Here is a 20,130-nt window from a genome sequence, read left to right on the forward strand (position 1 = left end):
TCGAGTCCACAGCCTCACTTGCAGCATAATGTTCACAGAGTTGTGAATGTTTTTATTCCAAGAGCATCGGTAAGTTGTCTTCCTCAGGAGGGCTTCTTCTGCTACTCAGCAACGCAGGTTTTCTGGTGGACATTGTGCTTGTTTCCTTGAAGCACATCAGTGTTTTTCACACCTAGCATTTGCAGTATCAGTCAAATGCATTATGTTGCCATGTGAAGACAAAACACCAGGAGAAACAAGCCCCAAGAACAGTGATTTTATCTGCAGGTATTTAGTGGCGCTATTTTACTTCAGCTGTTTGCTCCCCCATGACTTTTGTGGGAAGCATGATGTTGATGAAGGTGCATAGTAGAGACTCTGACTGCTTAGGTCACGAACTCATTCTGGATAACGATATGGGAAATAATACTGGATGCAATATGTAAGCATGGAAAAAAGGTTTCTAACCTAAGCAATCACAATCTCTATCACACACCAACAACACCAAGAATGGCAAATTTCTGCCTAGCCCACAGGCACTCTGCAAGAGCTCTCTCAATCCCCTTAGGGGTACCAAAGCTGAGTGGAGAGATGCTGGGCTACAACTAGTAACTCCCAAATTAAGTCATGAACTTGCCAATGAAAAGGCAAAGTAATCCTTAGTGCATACTATCTTGCACAAGGACCACCCACAGAAGAAAATAAAGCAGGACCAGATACTGAACCTTCCTGAGCACTTCTTTTGCTCAGCCAACCACTCCACAGCTCCCCAAACAAAGCGATTGTGTAGCACATACAATATGAGTATTGCACAGGTCATGAATAGAAGCATGAAGGTGTGAAATAAGGCAATTCACAATGTCACCAACACCTTTGGACACCCACAAAGTTTGTTTATAGTGCTGTGTATCACGGGCATGAAAGGCGTCACCACATTTTAATTAAAAATCCTACATCATTCAATTATATATGAGCTATCCCTCTGCCATGTAAAGTTCTATTTATCCTTATACTGTAGAAACTTTTATTTTCCATTCTAAAATTAATTCTATATTTTCTCATTTCCCACTCTAGAATCTCATCTCCAAAACTTTTGATTCCTGCGTATCTGCTGCTTACACCTGCCTCCATGGTACATACCGATAGAGTTCAGTAGACTAAACCAGGACATTCTGCTGGCAGAATGATTTTAAGGAGGTTTGGTTTAGAGGACAAGGGTGATTGGTGTCAGTAAAACCTGAATACCTTACACACTAAAGCTTTTTTTTATTTCTTTTTGACAGCAGTGTTTACAGATGAACTGCTCCACACTGTTTAGGGCAGCAAGTTCTAGACATTTTGAGTCTTCTTTTCAGATTCTTCCGTTCAGAAAGCCAGACCCCTTCTGTGCAAAGAACTGAATTGCAAAGGACCTAGCAAGAGAAAGGGAAGAGGAGAAGATTATTCTTTATATCAGTGAGAAACTGAGAAATAGTATTTTTAACACCTCAGAATGTGATTCGTAGAGCTGATGTCTCACAGTCTGGTAAGACAATAACTGAAGTCCTGCCTACAGAAGGAAGTTTTCTGATGATGTGGGTATGGTTATACAACCGCTCTCACAGAGGGGCAGGCAACATTTGTAGGAGGGGTGACATACCAGCGCTAGAACACCTTGCCATGACTGCCTGAAATATTACTAACACACCTGTCCTTCCCACTCCTCTGCAGCATGGTTCATCCCCTCCTCTGCAGGGCTGACAGAAGGGAATGGATGGGTTTGCCTCAGCCACTTCAAAAGCACAAAGTGCAGAGCCTTAAACTCACCTTCACTGGGGGCTTAGCTTTACACAGAAGCAGCAGGGGCATCAGCACCTGTGCCTTTCCTCTGTCATCTGTGCAGGTAGCAACTCCTGGCATGTTTTGGTGTGGTGTCTCCTCTGACTACAACAGTGAGACTCACTAGAGCTCCTTTGTCAGCACCCTTAATATTATGTCATACTGAAAGCAGGTGTGAGAGCAAAGGTGCGTGTCATGGCTTGAGCTGATCTAGCAACTCTTTCAGCGCCTTTTCCCCCACACCCCTCTTTGCACTTGCTTTGGCACACTTTGGACTCCTCCACGGCCTATCCCATCTGCTAAGGTGGCAGAAAAGCAACCCTGAGAAAAACAATAGAGTCACTGTCTGCCAGGTCAGGGAGTTGAATGTCTTGGGTCAGGTCCAGTGAGATCTGCTGGAAAGATGGGAACCATCAGGACTGACCCCTTTGGGCAGGGGTGAACGATTTATTTGATAGCTGAGCCCTCACCAATGTCTTTCCTCCACTGCCACAGTCATCTGGCCTGTATCAGGGTTCAGAGTTACTTAACTTGTGATAAGACTTCAGGGTAGGCTTTGATTCAGCTTAAGATTTACTGAAGATTGCCTCGTTTGTAGTAGACTGTGAACGTGCGTTAACTGGTGCACCAGTATCTTCCAAATCCTAGTCTTGCAAAAAAACAACTCTATAAATGTTGTTAATACTAGGGGAACTCAGCTACCATTAGCCACAACTGTTTTCTCAAAGCTTTTCTAAAGCTTTCTAGGTGTAAAACTGGCCCTCTGGGAAGCAAGATTTCCAGCTTCCTGATGGGATTAAGTACCCCTGTCTTGTTACAGCAGTCCCCGAGATATGCTGAGACTTAAATTTGCAGCTTTTACTGGCTTGTCCTACATCTCTTCTGGAGGAATGAATGTTTGTGTCACGCTGTCAGCTGTTTGAAGAGCGTGGGGTGTTCAAAACTGTCCTGTAGGGAGTTAGCAAGTGAGCAGAATGCAAGTGGAGCAAAGTTGCATAGTAAATGCAATTAATGCATGGTCTGACAATATAGCATTTGGCAGTTAATTTCATGGCTATCAACTATCATACTATCAAGAACTTGGATCTAAGTATGGCTCTGAGGAAAAAAAAAGGCAACTGCTGAGGCTTTCATTATGTAAGCAGAGAAGTTCAATGTGGTAAGTAAATAGTGCAAACAAGGGAAAGGAGTAAGCTTTGCTAGTGTAGTATTTTTGTAAAAGATTCAAGGATTTTTAAATTAATAACTTTTTAAGAATCTGACTCTACAGACATTCTTATATTTCCATGTCTTAGAGAGGTTTCTGTTACCTTTTTATTTAGAATGCTAAATTAAGAGCTACTTCTAGGGCAAGTATTTACATTTGAAATTAAATAGCAAATTATCAGAAGTAACATTATGATTAGCTTAAAACTGATTTCTTTTTTAAATAGATATTCTTCTCCAGAAACCATATCTTTTGCTACCAAATGTATCTCAGTGTTTCTAGGATTAAACAGTAAATCCTGACAACAGAGAAATAAATCTACCCCAAACGGTGCATTGTAATAAAATAGAGAATCTGTCCAGGGAAGCAATAATCCACCGATCAGAAGACCGGAGCGACAGCTGATTTAGCTTGCCAAGGATTTCAACTCAGAGTGAATTCAGAAATATAAATTTTGAAAGACAAGAAATCAAAGTTCTCAACATTATAGAGGACCAGGCTTTGAAATCTTTCGTATGTCTTTTGTTTCTCAAAGACATTAACTAGTCATTTAACATCAATACTGGTGAAGAAGGTCAGAAATAAAGTTGCTTAACATGTTTTTCCTTCTGGTTTGCAGTTGCTGAGTTTTCAGATTTCCAGTTCACTCACAGCTTCCAAGGAAAACAAGAAATATGTATATGATAAGTATACGATGTAAACAGAAATCCCCTTTCCACCCCCAACCAAAAAAAAGTAGGATCTTTAGGGATGGACAGTTTTAGGGATCAGACTTTCCACATTTCCAGTCCTATTAGTCAATGAATGAGTAGTAGTTTATTATCTGGATTTCATAATTAAAGCCTCTGCTTGCAATTGTCAGTACAGCAGTACAGGCAAACTTCATTTCTGGGAAATCTCTAGCTGGCAATGAAAATTACAGTTGGCTTTGAGAAGTTACTGTCCTCCTGAAATGCTGGGACATGAAAGTGAGACAGTAGAATTGTCTGGGCTGTTGTTGGGTTGTTGTTTTTTGTTGTTGTTTTTTTTTTTTGGAGGAGAGGGTGCTGTGGTTTTGATTTGTTTGGTTTCTGTTTGGTTTTGTCTGTGTGTGTGTGTGTGTGTTGCTGAAACATAGAACAGCAGAAGACCTTATACATGAAGAAAAACAGAATTCTGGTTCTTCTTACATCTTTCTGATTGAAATCACTACAAAAACATGGTCTTCAGTATGGGTGAGTGGTGATACCACTTTATCTTATTTCATCTTCCTGCCCTTTTATTTAGAAAGTCTCTACCTACTACTGGAAAATATCTGAGAGGCTCAGAAAGTATACATTTTAACTCTCATGACTTATCTCTCAAGAATTACGGTCCTCTGCTTGTCTTTGGAATATGGTATGTCCAAGTTAAACAAAGAGAAAACAAGATTCTTTAAACTACCTGACTGAGAAGCCCAAAAGTCTTCCTGTTAACCACTTTAAGACAATTAAAGCAGTGTATTTCTGTCCTTTCTTTTCTATGCTACAACTATTGGTGCATTTATATACCTACAAAGGTGTTTCATACTGTGATATAGACTTCTTTTGCATCAGGAGGAGAATAAATCCTATAGAATATAAGGCACATTCACATTGCTGTATTTATATCCACACCAGTAGTTGTAACGATATAATCATTCTGTCAAAAAAAATCTAACAAATACTGGTTATAAATGTTGTGTGTAGCCAGGCCATAAATAACGTGACACCTCTGCCTAATGAAATGCCTATCTATACCATAATTTTTTTTTTCAGTTGTGTTAATGAAAATATACTTTGCTCTTTTTTTTTTTAGTTGTTTTATTAAAAATAGTGTTGACTTTTTGCATAAAGATCACAATAAAATAGTTTGGATCTGGGTTTCTGTGATACAAAATGAATACAAATGTAAGCTTTTTCTATATTCTGTGTTTGATGATTAGGAGCAGATGTTCATGGTCTTGGACATCTTATTGTATGTATAATTACTAGAGCTGTCCTCCTAATCATAGCATGCAGAATTGATCATTTACCATATCTAATTAAAGCAATTTTTCTTCCTAATGCAGACCCATGAAAGTGCTGTTCCCTAAATTCTGTTCTAAATGGCTTGCTAATAAAACTTATATCAATGATTTGTTTTCCTCTCTTAAATTAGTGTTTCTAATAAAACTCATCTATTTTGTAGGATGTTTGCCAGATGTTACTCTGAGCAAGTACTGCCTAAGTATTATTTTGGCTGCATAAAATGTAAAGTACGTGTTCATATCAAGTTATAAAATTAATGATTTACACATATAAATAGTTGTAGTGCCAGCCTCAAAACAAAACTGCAGTCAGTTTTTCCTGTACACAAACACCCTCATGTCAGGACATACACTTTGCTCAGTATAAAATATTATTTGAGTTTTTTTTTTTTTTTATAAAGTTTAATTAAGATCTTGACACTGATGTACTTCTGAGGATCTCGTTGGTTCCTACCTCTTGTTCATACATTTGATTTTCTGATTAGCAATTCATTTCTTCTTTTAGGGTTTTTTTTTTTTGCATCAAGAGCTGATAGCAAGCTATCCAGCCACACAGTGGCAACAAAAATCAATGTTATTAAGTGATTATCATAAGTTAAACGTTAACAGCAGAATTCACAGTAGGTATCAAACACACTTGCAGAGCTTCCAGCTCATGTTGGATACACGCTACACTATTCCTCTAAAATTCCTTGTCCTGGTGTTTGAATAGGCTGAACATAGCTTTACCAGCTCTGACACTGGGCTACCACCCTCTTTGATGACCAAATGACATCACCTTTCACAAACCTCATGAAGCTCAGTAAAAAAACCTGCCACTTCTAATTAAAACCTGCCTTTTCAAACATACTTTGCTGTTCCCAACTAGCCAGTAGTGTCTCTCCTCAGCGAACCTTTCAGAGGCAATGCAGAAAAGAAAATCAAATACTTCATGTAGTGTGTAGGAAAAGCAGATTCTTAAAGGAATTTTAAGTATTGTGGACAAAAAGATGGTGTGGATATCTTTTCTCATAAGTGGTGATTTTGTGTTTTTTTTTAATTGTGATTTACAGTGCCCTGTAGCCCTGAAAAGAAATCTATGTGGTTTTGTGCAGGCACAATATGGTGACTTAACTGTTAGATAAGGGTGCTTAATGGAGAAAGACTTTGTGGAATGACTGTCTTACCTAATTAGTTATAGAAGCATAAGAAGTGAAAAATATTATAACCAAAGGAGTTCATCATTTATTTAAAATGCTTTCTTAAAATATAAAAATAAAAATAATTAATATACATTTAAAGCATTCATTTGATAGACAACCCAATGCTCCTACAACTTACCTTCTGGCCAAAGCAAGATTCCAGTTATCCTAATTCATTGTCACAATGGATTAATTCACCTTAATTCATGGTTTTCAGTATCTGTCCATAGAGGCTGATGTTAAATTATTTCTTTGTCTGTTTCAGTATGAAATGTTAGCATGTCAGGATGCCAACCATATCTGGTATGTCCAAAGAAAGCCCCTAGACACAGTGACCATAATCTGCTTTTGAAGAGGGACATTTTTGACACCCTTTTTTTTTCCCATAAGGGACTTTTTGAGCTGTCTTTCCTGCACAGAAATTATAGTAATTAGACTCAGTTCAAAATGTCATCACTTAATAAACAGATCATTCTTGCTTTGCAATTCCTTCAGTGCCTTTCTGGGGATTTACAAGTCAGAGGGTATATAGCTATTTACTGCCAAAAATCCCATGGAGGTTCAATAGCAACCTCAAGGGAAGTCAAATCTGGAGGTTACAGAGCAACACCACTTATGGGACTGTGGGTTGCCCAAACCAGAAGGAAGCAGCTAAGATCTTCAGTGAAGACTTATCTTGATTTAAGATAATTTGAACATATGCCAGGTAATTGCCATATCCAGAAATTGGAGCAGCTAGACACATATTCAAGGCTTTATGACTGTGGTAAGTGAGCCTCTACATGATTCATTCTTTAGTAACTTTCAGAGAAAAATATCTATTTTTTTCTGGGTGAGTGGATAAGAAAAACACCCTGAGAACACTCATGACTAAGCTTGTCTCCCCATTGTGTGGTGGTGAGGGAAACTTCATCTGGGCTCTTATCTGTGCTGATGTGATCTGAATGGTCTGTTATGACCAGAACAAGAAAAAATCTCCAGCCTTAAAACTGTTCCTTTCCTCTCTTCCCTAAGGAAGAAAAAACTTATTCATGTTTTGGAAACAAAGATTTTAGCAAGTAACCGCACCCTCACTTAACTGGGAATTATGATGTGATCCTGCCTTCTGGCTTGGGGGTGAAGAATCACCTGAAGAGATCTATGCCACATTGCCTGTAATTTTAGAGGCTGATTACACAGGTTTTTTTAGGCTTGCTCCAGGTACTAGTCTATCCAGGGGCCCCAGAAATCTATTCTTCAGGCCACGTTATACCCCAGGAACTACTCTGCCTTTTAAATGTAAGAACTGCCATTGAAATCTTGCATGGGATCTCAGTAAAGTCTTAGGAAAAATACGCATGTTTCTTCTGGCAGAGTTATTGCTTTTCTAGAGGCCAGAAACTCAACAGATTGTAGTACATTGATCATTGATTGGATTGATTCATTGTTCATGATTTTCTTATGTCTCTGTTAAAAACTACATCTTTTCCATGAAATAAAGATGAATTCACATTTTAAAGAACATCTTATGAGTAAGCTGCTGTTTCAGCAGCAAGTTGTTTGAGTATAATTGAGAACCCAACTTTTTTGTTCAGACATGGACTTGGGCAGTGGATTGTGCCATGCAGATTTCAGGTTATGCTTACCTATCTTGCCTTGTGATAGAAGAAGAATATATAAGGGCAGTATTTATTGAGGAGATAGGGCGCAGCGGCAACATCTAACACTGTGCTCTAAGGAGCTTGCTGTGGCCACTGAGGGTCTGCTCTCATCTCCCAGTGCAAACACAGTGATGAGCCAGCACTGGAGAGGGAGAGGAAGGGAGGGAGCCAGAGAGGTCGCTTGCCAGAGGCCTGTAAAAACTCACTGGAGGTAAACTCTCTCAGTCACGTGGCTTATAGTCATAGAAACCTGTTAGCATTCACATACTAAAAGACAGTACTTTACAGGATCACAGAATCAATCACAGAATCCTAAGGGTTGGAAGGGACCTCAAAAGATCATCTAGTCCAACCCTCCTGCAAGAGCAGGGTAACCTAGAGTACATCACACAGGAACTTGTCCAGGCGGGCCTTGAATATCTCCAACGTAGGAGACTCCACAACCCCCCTGGGCAACCTGTTCCAGTGCTCTGTCACTCTCACAGTAAAGAAATTTTTCCTGATGTTCACATGGAACCTCCTATGCTCCAGTTTACACCCATCGCCCCTTGTCCTATCACTGGACATCACTGAAAAAAACCTAGCTCCATCATCCTGACACTCACCCTTTACATATCTGTAAACATTGATGAGGTCACCCCTCAGTCTCCTCTTCTCCAAGCTGAAGAGTCCCAGCTCCCTCAGCCTCTCCTCATAAGGGAGATGTTCCATTCCCTTAATCATCTTTGTAGCTCTGCGCTGGACTCTCTTCAGCAGCTCCCTGTCCTTCTTGAACTGAGGGGCCCAGAACTGAACACAATATTCCAGATGCAGCCTCACCAAGGCAGAGTAGAGGGGGAGGAGAACCTCTCTTGACCTACTAACCACACCCTTTTTAATGCACCCTAGGATGCCATTGGCCTTCTTGGCCACAAGGGCACATTGCTGGCTCATGGTCATCCTCCTATCCACCAGGACCCCCAGGTCCCTTTCCCCTTCACTACTGTCCAGCAGGTCAGCCCCCAACCTGTTCTGGTACATGGGGTTGTTCTTCCCCAGATGCAAGACTCTACACTTGCCCTTGTTGAATTTCATCAAGTTCCTCTCTGCCCAACTCTCCAGCCTGTCCAGGTCTCGCTGAATGGCAACACAGCCCCCTGGTGTGTCAGCCACCCCTCCCAGTTTAGTATCATCGGCAAACTTGCTGAGGGTACATTCAGTTCCCTCATCCAGGTCGTTGATGAAAATATTAAACAGCACTGGTCCCAGCACCAACCCCTGAGGGACTCCACTAGTCACAGACCTCCAGCTAGATTCTGCCCCATTGACCACAACTCTCTGCCTTCTTCCTTCCAACCAGTTCTTGATCCACCTCACTACCTGATCATTGAGCCCACACTTCCTTAGCTTATCTATGAGGATGCTGTGGGAGACAGTATCAAATGCCTTACTGAAATTAAGAAAAACCACATCTACCACTCTACCATCATCCATCCACCTAGTTACTTGTGGTATCCACTCTACCTACTCTTACATAGAAGGCTATAAGGTTGGTCAAACATGACTTCCCCTTGGTAAAGCCATGTTGGCTGCTCTTAATGACTCCCTCATCCTTGATATGTCTAGAGATGGTGTCAAGAATAAGTTGTTCCATCGCCTTTCCAGGGAAGGAGGTAAGGCTGACCAGTCTATAATTACCCGGGTCCTCCTTCTTGACCTTCTTATAGACCAGCGTGACATTTGCCATCCTCCAATCCTCAGGCACCTCACCTGTTTCCCACGACTCAGCAAAGATGATGGAGAGTGGCTCAGCAATGACCTCCGCCAGCTCCCTCAGCACCCGCGGGTGTATTCCATCCGGACCCATGGATTTATAGATGTCCAGATTACTTAACTGATCCCTAACCCAATCCTCATCTACCCAAGCACACTCCTCCTTTATCCTGACTCCTTCAGGGGCTATAGGAATCTGGGTCCCCCGGGGAGAGTCTGCAGGAGTAAAGACAGAGGCAAAGAAGGCATTCAACACCTCTGCCTTCTTTATATCCTCGGTCTCCAGGGCACCCACCTCATTGAGCAGTGGGCCTATACTGCTTCTTGTGTTAGTTTTATCCGCTATGTATTTGAAGAAGCCCTTTCTATTGTCCTTGACCCGACTTTCCAGATTAAGTTCCAAGGAGGCCTTAGCTGTCCTAATTGCTTCCCTACATCCTCTAACAGCTGTCCTATATTCCTCCCAAGTGGCCAGCCCCTCCTTCCATAATCCATAGATTCTCTTTTTCCATATGAGTTTGCCCAGCAGTTTCTTGTTTAACCATGCTGGTCTCCTGGCTCCCCTACTTGACTTCCTACTCATTGGGACACTCTGATCCTGAGCTTTGAAGAAGCTTGAATGCTGACCAACTATCTTGAGCCCCTTTACCACCTAGTACCCTTTCCCATGATACTTCCCTTAGCAATTGATTGAAGAGGCCAAAGTTTGCCCTTCGGAAATCCAGAAATGTGGCCTTGCTAGGTATTCTATTCCTCCCACACAAGATCCTAAGCTCCACCATCTCATGGTCACTGCAGCCCAGGCTGCCATTGACCGTCACTACTTCAACCAGACCCTCCTTGTTGGCGAGTACCAGATGCAGCAGCGCTTCTCTCCTAGTTGGTTCGTCCACCATTTGCATTAAGAAGTTATCATCAATGCACTGGAGGAACCTCCTAGACTGTGAATGACTGGCTGTGTAAGTCTTCCAGCAAATGTCAGGGTAGTTAAAATCCCCCATAAGGACCAAGGCATGTAGTCGTGAGGCTGCTTTCAGTTGCCTGTAGAAAGCCTCGTCAACTCCTTCATCCTGATCAGGAGGTCTATAATAGACCCCCACAGCTGTGCCACCCATATCAGCCTGTCCCTTAATTCGCACCCACAGACTTTCCACTTGCTCCCCATCTGCCCCTGGACAGAACTCAATACATTCTAGTCACTCTTTCACATAAAGAGCGACTCCACCACCCCGCTTTGCTGACCTATCTTTCCTAAAAAGGACATAGTTATCCATGACCACATTCCAGTCATGTGAGCTGTCCCACCATGTCTCTGTAATTGCCACCAGGTCATAACCTTTAGACCGCACACAGACTTCTAACTCCTCCTGTTTATTCCCCATACTGCGTGCATTGGTGTACAGGCATTTCAGGGAGCGAGCAGAGCACGCTAGTGGCACCCTTGGAAGGCGGGAGGCCTTCTGGTCTTCGTTCATACTAGAACATTGCCCCACTAGTTCAAACCCAGCTACAACCCCCTCGCACTTTGAATACAGCCTAGAGCTCTGTGAGTGAGCTCTATAACTCTTGCCCAGGTACCCTTTTTCCCCTGCAGGACAGGGTTTAAACAGCTACCCTTTCCCTCAAATGAAACAATAGATTGAGAGTTCTCCCTAGTCTGCCATTCTTCAAGCCCTAGCATGTTTCTCTTGGGCTTGTCCCCAACAAGCCCAGTTATCTCCCCTTCCTCCTTCCCCCTTCCTACCTAGTTTAAAGCCCTGTCGATGAGCCCTGCTAACTCCTGCCCCAGAAACCTTCTCCCCCTCTGGGGCTGGTGTATCCCACCTGCCACCAGCAAACCAGGTGTCTCATATAGCAGCCTATGATTGAAAAACCCAAACCCCTGCCTTTGGCACCAGTCCCATAGCCATACATTAATCTGCAGTCTCTTCCTATTTATCTCTTCACCTTTGCTTGTAACAGGTATGGAGGCAAACACCACTTGCACTCCAGACCCTCTAACCAGCTGTCCCAGGGCCCTGAAGTCTCTCTTCATTGCCCTTGCCCTGCTTGTAATAATTTCATCACTGCCAACCTGAAAAACCAGCAGTGGATAGTAGTCAGAGGGCTGCACCATATCAGAGAGTTTCCTTTTAACATCTCCGATCCGAGCCCCAGGTAGGCAGCAGACTTCCCTGGGGGATGGATCAGGTCGACAAATGGGCCCTTCTGTTCCCCTCAGAAAGGAGTCACCCACCACAATTACTCTTCTTTTCTTCTTCGTTGAGGAAGTTCTAAGGCATGGGGGTGAGTGACAAGCCCTAGGTGACTCACTAGATGGATCTACCCCTCCATCACCATTTACCTGGCCCTATAGTTCCAAGACCTCATACCTGTTACTCAAGGGCAACTGGGAGGAGGGAAGGGATTGTGAGGGTTTTCGCTTACCTCTCCAAGGAGGGACCTCCCTCCATACTTCCTTGTCCCTTAAGTTTACTCCTCCTGTCTGATGGTAGGAGGGAAGGGGATCCATCACTTGTTCAATCACTTCCCTCTGCCCTTGCCTTAGGGTGTGGCTCCGCCAATCAATTTCACTTTCACACTCTCTGATAGCTCTCAACCTTTCTACATCCTCGCTCAGTTCAACCACCTGCTTTAGCAGGTCATCTCCTTGCTCACACCTCACACAAGCGGTGTCACTGGCTCTGTCAGATACAAGTGCCAGGCTCAGGCATTCACTGCAGCCAGATACCTGCACGGCCGCATGTCTGCAGGAAGGCTCAGTCTGGGTACCCACGTTATTCCTCACTACAGGTTTTGATCGAGTGGTGACCATGATCTGTCTGGTCGATCGGTCCGTCTACGTCTCTTTGCGCAAGCAAGCAGTCCTTCCTCCTCCTGCGCTCCAGGCGAGTCCTCTTGATCAGGCAGTCACCCCACTCGCCTGCCCACGCAAACTGCTGCGCAAACTGCTTCAGCCCGCTCTGGTCGCCGCGCTCCTGGTCGCCGGCGCTCCCTGGGCAGGTTTTTAACCGCTCACAGCTGCTGCCGAGCCTCCTGGATGGATGGATGCTCAACGCTTTGCCAGCCTAGCACACAGGAAGAAACTGAATGTAGAAAGAAAGGAAAACGCTTCTCGTATTATTCCGCCAGCCCTTCTCAGAAGGCTGTAAAAGATATTGGCTGCATATTTTCCCAGCTTGTCTCCTACCACCTAGGGATTCCTCTTGAAAGATATTCCCTTAAGGATCCTGTCTGGAATAGTTTAACATCTTTCATTAAATACTTCTTTTGCTTACCCTTCCCTATCCCTTTACTTCAGTGTTCCCAGGAGAACTTTTACAAGATGTTGATCTTGCACAGTAGGGGAAAAAGTACTCAGCACCCAAGGCCTTAAATGGAGTTTTTGCTTCAAGACTCTAATTAGGGTTTAAATATCTGTTTTAAAGTGGGGAAATAAAAGGATCAGGACCTCAAGGAGCAAATTTCTGCAATATCATTCTACACCTCTGCAAAATGTCTTCTGAATGTTTGAACTGGGGGGGGGGGTGTTAAGGGGGGGGTGGGAAGAGGTGAGCATGTATTTTGTAAGCTTATGTCCAGAGGCCAGCAAAACACCAACAGAAGCAGGAAATCCTACAGTGTTGACTGTGGCAAGTTAGCATGGTATACCTGGGAAAGTATCCCTCCAGAAGTGTCTTATTATTATGGACTTTCCTGAAGCATCTACTGCTGCCACAAGGAGAACAGTAAGTAACTGGACTTCTGCTCCAACCTAGTATGGCCTTTCTTCTGGGAAGAGCTAAGAAGACAAGCAGCTGGATGCAATTCAGGCAATGAAACATAAGACACTGGAAACAACACTGGAAATAGTAGTAGGGAATACACTGGCAACCAGAGGAAATATGACCCTAGAGCTAGAGATCTGAAAGCATGCAAGCCATTGCCACTTGCCAATACCTACTTCACACTCCATCAAGTCCCCTCTTCCTCCTATGGAGCTCTCAAATGACTTCATCATCCCACAACAATATCTTGTTAATAAAGTTCAAGTGTTTTGTAAATCAGTGTCCTTTTATTGTAAGTGATAACCATAACAATAGACAGGAGATTAACAATAGATACAGTAGAGATAAGCACCAGTGAGCAGACTTACAATCACTATATCACAGTCATCTACTACTTCTCCTGTTCCCACTCAAAACAGCAGTACACCCCATGCTCAATGTGAACTTCACAAATCCTGTGTACCAAACCCCAAGTAGGATGGGCAGTCTAGTGTAGTTTTCTTGTTGAGCTTGAGCCATTTTATGAGATGCTTCCATTTGCCTGTTGGCTTTCCACAGACCTACTCCACACCCTCCGTGATTACTTGCCACTTGTTGGCTCTTTTAACAGGAAGAGAGTATTGCATTTCATCAGCCTGGAAAAGACAAGACAGGCAGGAACATCTAGTATCCTGAATATCAACAAGGTGACTGGGGAAGGAACAAGTCCTTACTAAAGGCTTTTAGTAACCAAATGTTTCCTGGATTGCCTAATGTTCTTTTCCAGCCAGGGTTGATGGCACTGAAGCATTCCCAGTGACCTAGACAGTGACATGAGAGTTATTAGCTCCTGGTTAACTGCCTGGCAGGTGGGTGAGGATAACAAAAAATAGCACCCACAAACAATTAGGAACTTGGAATGAGTGTATATGGAGACTATAGTCTCCCTGTATGTTTTCTTGCTGAAAATTCACAGCTCCAAGGACATGATGGTTTGTTTCATTGCTGGCCAATATAACAACCAGATTCAGGAAACTGTATGTCTGTCCTGCAAAGACAGCACTCACAAGCAGTTAGGCTTAATTCCTTTCCTCTCACACATGTCCTACACCCTTAGGCATAGGTTTTTCCAGCATCCTTCCCACTGAAGCAGGGTATATCCTGATCTAACAGAGGGAAAAGGCTTAGTTATTCAGTCCTCATCTATGCAGGTGATGAAAGGCTCAAGAATGAGACAGCCAAATAAGTTAATAGATTAAACAGAGCAAAAGTCAGTGTCTGAACCTCAGCTCCCACTAATGTGGTAAAAGCTGCTATAACAGGGCCCCAAGAGCATCCTTGCGCCTGCAGGTCTGGCTGCAGGATTCAGGGTCCTTTTGGCGGCTGTGGGAAGAGGCTGCCAGGCAGTGCTGCTGTGAGCCTCAGCAAGGGCTGAACCCCGCTTCCCGTGGGGATAGATAGCAGGCTCAAGCCTGTTTTGAGCCAAGCCTCTACCATGTGTCTCCCACCAAAGTTTGGCCACCTCAGGGCTGTCTGACCCTGGCTCCCCTCACTAGGCCTGATCCTGGCCCCAGTCTGCGTGCTGACATCTCAACCTGGCCATATCCCTGTCCCAAATGCTCACCAGCCTGCCCTGGTGCCTGGCTGGGGAGGGTGTGATGGTCCTGGATGGGAGGCCATGCCTTGCCTGCTCAGCGGGTGGGAGCCCCAACTGCTCACAGCACCCTGATACACAGCTGGTCACACTGCTGAGGTTTCTAAAGAGGCCGGCTGCAGTGAGTAAGATTGAGGACATTGGACATTGGTTATCCATGCACTTCGACACTATCCATGCAGAGAGAAGAGCTAGGACATGACAAGGGGGATCAGAGTTAGCCACCAGCAACATTTTTTTGGGTGAGCAAAATCAATGACCTTGTGCCTCAGCAGCTGCATTTTTAGCGAGCTGCTGGGTAAATTTGGAAAGACAAAAGCATTACTATGTTGCTTGTGCTAATACAGGTGTATCTGATGCTACCATATACAACAGATCATGACTGGAATAGTACTACCCAATGCCCATATTTCAAAGAAAATGTAAAAAAGAAATTGAAAGGCTCCTAAAAAGAATTATATGAATAGCAGAAAACCTGCTTCACAGGGAGCTTGAGGAGACTGTATTACTTTACAGAAAGAAAAGTCTTCAATTTGGTATACAAACATACAAAGCAATCCAACAGCTAGAAGCCAAAGCTTCAATTCTAGATTAGCAATAAGGGGCACAGCAAAGGGAATAACTTAGAAATGCAAAAACCATTTTTCCACTATTTGAATTACATAAAAGAGCATTAGAAATTTTCAAGTGTCCTCTATCTTGACCCAAGCTAGGAATTAAATTACAAACACCACTGTGAAAGTTCAATGGTTTCTACTACCCCTGTTGGGTAAATATCTTTTACCAAATTGAGGTAAAGATATTGGAAAGTACAATTTCCTTGGTCCTAGTTTAAGAAAGAAAACTGAAGAGAAAGGCAATGGGAGGTGGCCCTTCCCTTCTACGCAGCATTGAGAGGCCAGACTTGCAGTAATACATCCATTTTTGGGCTCCCCAGTATAAAAGAGACATGGACATACTGGAGACAGTCCAACAAAGGGCCACAAAGATGATAGACAGGAGCATGTCCTATGAGGAAAGGCTGAGTGACCTAGGGCTTTTTAGCCTGAAGAGAATAAGGATCAGGGGGATCTCACCTATGTATATATGCAAATACCTGAAGGGAGGGTGTGAAGACAGACAGAGCCAGTTGTTGGTGTTGCCCAGTGACGTGATCAGAAACAATGTGCACAAACTGAAACATGGCAGAGTCCATCTGAACACGAGGAAACACTTTTTTACTGTGAAGGTGACCAAGCACTGGCACAGGTTGTGGAGGTTGTGGAGTCTCCCTCCTTGGAGACACTTAAAAGCTGTCTGGAGGTGGTCCTGGGCAGCCGGCTCTATGTGGCCCTGCTTGAGGAGGGGTTTGGACCAGATGATCCCGAGTTCCCTTCCAACCTCAACCATTCCATGGTTCTGTGGTTCTGAGAACAGAAAAGACTGAATGGGTTGTGAAGGTGAAACAAAATTGTGGTAGCCACCAGCATTGCTTGCATGTATTTCTGACAATGATATGGCATGAATCTTTTTTACTTGTTTTGCAGATGGTTTTTTCCTCTGGTCTGTGGAGCTAGATTTTGCCCTGGGTTTTATCAGTAGGGTCTGAAGCCAGATCACTCCAAAGAACCTGTGATCTGGGGTCCTTCCTCTAATCAAAGATCTACCTTTTGATATGGTGGCATTTGGCCCTGGGAACAGAATGAAATGGAGCCTATATGAAATGTCCAGCCAGTCTCTGCCAAAAGTTTCTAGGGGAAAAGTACGAACGCCTTGAAATGGATGAAAACACAATGTAAAACAACAGACCCTGTTCTAACACTAAATGGGTTAAGCCTTCTATTCTGTGAAATGAACAAAAGTGCTATTACTGTTTCCTTCTTGCTTGCCAGTGTGGTTTCCTCTGCAGAAACATCTGTGACAGCACAGAATTTTTGAGGACCTAGTTAGCGATGTTAGAAAAGAATGTTAGTTCACCAGGCAGTGTGGGGAATAATGTAATTTATATGTATATCTATGTTTGTTAAGCATCTTGAATATTCCTCACATCCCCGTGAATCTTGTGTGGTAGTAGCCATGGAATGCAAAAATCATCTAGGGAATTCCTCATCGCTAAGTTTAGCACTGAAGAGCTAATGGCTTCAGTATGCTGTATTGTTTAGATGTGAGGTTAAATTCAGAGATCAAACTCGGATCCTTTTCTGGAAAACCAGTCTAAATACAATCAGGGTGTGGAAGCTCCATTTCTGACTGCCCTGCATTGGACCTTTGGAGGTAGAACACTTTGTTTAGAAGAGCAGTAACATGGGTAAAGAAAAGGCGTTAACTTAGTTTTTCATTTCTAATTCTCCAATCACTAAAACATTATCTGTCACCAGAAGAAGGAGCAGCGTTAAAAGGACCACTGACTTTAAGGAAAAGCACATTCACTGAATTCTTCAGAAAAACAGAGCTTACTCGTAAATTTAATTCCCACATCTTCAAAGGAGCCAGATTATGTAAACTGGCTTATTTAAATCGAAAGGTGCAAAGGATCTAGATCACTGTAGTTCCATAAAATATGTCCCACTTTAATTCAGTTTCATAAATTGTTATATCTAGAATTTACTTTCTAACCAATGTTAATGGCTCTCTGCCTATGTTCAACCCTTTTAAATCTCCTGACCCATTTTCAATGGGTAAGAAATTGCCTTTTGGTCATATTCCCACATCACTGACGTGACTGAAGAGTTTGGCCAGAATTTTGTGCCTTTAGAATACAAGAGCTGTAATCTGCTGTTAATGGCTACAGCTATGCTTAGAAAGACTGTGAAGTAAAACCAGAGCTGTGCAATCTGCTAGACTTACCAAAAAAACCCAGAAAGTCATTCCTCACTGGTAATAGCTGACCATCACAGGAAACGAACATTAATTATTTTTAGCTGGATTTATGCAACCAGGGTAAAAGACAGTTAAATTAATAATAAAGACAAAAGATTTCTCAAATGGAGTCTTCTGGGGCCTGTGCCAGATTACAGTAATGAAAACAGTTTATCAACAAATATTGCAAAATCAGCAAAAGATAGAAACCCATACCTCCATCTGCTGTCTTTTATGTAACATTGGTAAACTCACCAGAATGGTCAAATATGATGATGTGAAGGTAATCTGGAGTTATAGAAAGTGGTTCACATAATACAGCAGCACCACACTTTTGCCTGACCAGCTGATATTTTAGGTGCCTTCTCTTGGGCAATCCGAAAAGGTTCACTAAACCCGTAGTACAGAAAACTGGTTTTGATCTCTCTAGCAATGCCTTATATGCACTCAGCATAACCTTTACATATGCTAATGAGCATTGGTGCAAGGGGGTAGCACTTTCAAAAATAGCATTGTGTCCTCTGAATTCCAGAGAGATTCCTACCCATGCATCCTCTTCCCTTTTCCTGGCTGTTACCTGGCAATAGTCTCTTCTGCACAAAAAAATCAACAGTGTCAGCCAAGACATTTAAATATGGAAGCCACTGCAATTAATGCAGATCTTGCCTTCTTGCTTTACCCCAGCTCCTTAAAGGAGGAGGGAGGGAGTGACTACATCCTCTGGTTTGAGATAACTGCAGCTCAAGGCTCCAGTGCACACAGCACCTGGCCTTCTGCTGCTGCTCACAACCAGTATCAATCTGTTCACAGGACTTTCAAAGGTGCATGTCCTAAATGTTTTGTAATATGAAAATTCAGGCAGACTTTGTGATTCCCATAGGTTACTTGTGATTTTTCTTTTGCAACATTATTTTGGACAATGGAAAGTGTGCTCCTTACGCACCTGCATCTGCCATAGCCCCTGCAGTTGAGGGCATCCTCTGCAGGTCCCAGGGCTGGGATTCAGATCAACTCAGCATCCATCTGGACTAGGCAGTAAAGAGAGATGGGATTTGCTCCCATACCTGGAGTCCTGCAGTGAGCGCTCAGCTAGGGTCAAGAGATGCCATTAATAACTGCAGGTTTTGAAAGAGTTGAAGCAAAACATCAGTTGATAAAAAAGTTATCCTTGCTAAACAAAAGGGACTGAACAGGAGAGAGAATTTTCACAATAATTCAAGAGTAAATTATAAGCTTTTCACAAGCTCTTTTTAAAGTCCTATGTTGTTTGTTTTTTTTTAAACTGGTTGCATGTTTGTAAAAGTTGTACATGGATTTAATATTATACATAGAACTGAAAAATCAGTATATGAGAAAGACAAGTTTTCCTACCTATGCTGTTTAATTTATGCTGAGAATGGTTACAGTTAGGGCAAATGAGGAGAAAATAATGTAGGTCTTCCAATGTAATACACCTGCCTTACCATTCCTTTTACTAAGTAGTCTAAGATAAGACCTGGTGCAGAATGTGAATCCCCTATTGATGAATAAGCAGAAGTATAACATTGCAGTGAAACTGGGAACTTCAGCATTTCTAAAGAGATTACCGACTGTTCAATGCAGCATACTTTTAACAATCAAAGAATAATCTAAGTTAGTTCATTTTGCTAAAGACACTGTCATTTTCTACTAGCAAGACATACAGCATTTTGCTATTTTATGGTCACTGGTGCTATTCCATCATTCTGTAGAAAAAAATCACCTACAGAATTGTCCAATTTTTTTTTGTGGTTAGGACAAAATAAGCTTCCCACACTAAATTAAGGTAGATTTAGATTGCATACAAAATGAAAAACAAACCTTTCTGATGCTATCCAAAACCAGCAGCAGGGTGCACCAACTATTACCACTTTTTTACATTTAAAATATTGTATGTATAGTAAAGGTAGCTGACAATAGCAGTTTAAATCAGTTATGTTATCTACTGATATGGGAAGTCAGAAGTACATAAAGGAGCAGAAAACAAGCAAACAAAAATTCCATAAACTGCATTTTAATGTGACAAAAAAAGTTCAGGCTTTATGATGACAAAGACCAAGCAGAATATGAATACTAGCAACTTTTTTAGTAAACGTGCAATTTGAATGCAGAGCTTTAGGCATAACACAAAACTTGCTTTGTATTGACAAAATTTCATTCACCCCAAGGTGAATTTGATGCTGGAATACATTTCTATGAGGAATACTGTTGTTCTTGTGAAAACTGAGATATTCATAATGACTCTTTAATTATTAGCTGAGACATAGGACA

At 42.5% G+C, this 20,130-nt stretch overlaps 1 long non-coding RNA gene across 1 annotated transcript in view; it reads right to left on the reverse strand.

Moving 5' to 3' along the window:
• Positions 1–15,117: 15,117 nt before the first annotated feature.
• LOC133274774 (uncharacterized) overlaps positions 15,118–20,130 on the reverse strand; it is a 123,107-nt gene continuing 118,094 nt past the window's right edge. The window contains exon 3 of the long non-coding RNA XR_009745253.1: positions 15,118–15,194. This is a non-coding gene — a long non-coding RNA (uncharacterized LOC133274774). The remainder of the gene's footprint in view (positions 15,195–20,130) is intronic.

This window comes from Pezoporus flaviventris, unplaced genomic scaffold (genome assembly GCF_033815535.1).
Source record: "Pezoporus flaviventris isolate CSIRO_AGI_PZ_B2104156 unplaced genomic scaffold, CSIRO_AGI_Pfla_v1 ptg000036l, whole genome shotgun sequence".
Taxonomy (NCBI): Eukaryota; Metazoa; Chordata; class Aves; order Psittaciformes; family Psittacidae; genus Pezoporus; species Pezoporus flaviventris.